Source organism: Tupaia chinensis, unplaced genomic scaffold (assembly GCF_000334495.1).
Source record: "Tupaia chinensis unplaced genomic scaffold, TupChi_1.0 Scaffold000131_1, whole genome shotgun sequence".
NCBI classification, from domain to species: domain Eukaryota; kingdom Metazoa; phylum Chordata; class Mammalia; order Scandentia; family Tupaiidae; genus Tupaia; species Tupaia belangeri.
In genome coordinates, this window is record NW_006159600.1 from 1,149,148 (window position 1) to 1,149,773 (window position 626).

At 41.5% G+C, this 626-nt stretch overlaps 1 protein-coding gene across 1 annotated transcript in view; it reads right to left on the reverse strand.

The window, feature by feature from the left end:
- LOC102500528 (alpha-1B-glycoprotein-like) overlaps positions 1 to 626 on the reverse strand; it is a 26,241-nt gene that overhangs the window by 10,514 nt on the left and 15,101 nt on the right.

The window sequence follows — 626 nt, forward strand, 5'->3', positions numbered from 1 at the left end:
CGGGATTCCAGTGTGGCTGCAGAATCCCCACTTGGGGCAGGGGATTTCTCACTTTTTCTCTCTCTGATTCTGTTTCTCTGGTGAGCACACATGCCCTCTAGCAAAAATATCTCTGAAAATATTGCTTCACTTCCTGTATCGAAAGCGGTATGCAAATTGAAACCACAACGAGGTACCACTAAACACCAGTCATAATGGCTATGATTTAAAACAAGATTGACAAGTGCTAGGAAAACTGTGCTGAAAAGAGAACCCTCTTGCACTGTTGGTGGGAAAGTAAATTACTGGATTGTTGAGAAAGACATGACATTTTTGCTTAGTAATGGCACTTTGCACAGGAAACCATAGAAAAATATGACATAATTTTCCTGATGACCTAATAGTACAGCCACTGTGGAAAGCAATATGGAGTTTCCTCAAACACTCACAGATAGAACTACTGCATGACCCAGTAATGCCACATCTGGGTGTTCACCCAAACGACAGGAAAACAGTCCATCGCAAGACACTGAGCACATCCATGTTTATTGCTGCATTATTGACAATTCTTATTGCTAAGACATGGAATCAATCTAAATGCCCATGATCTAAGGCCTGGTTGAAAACATGGCGTAGATACACACTGT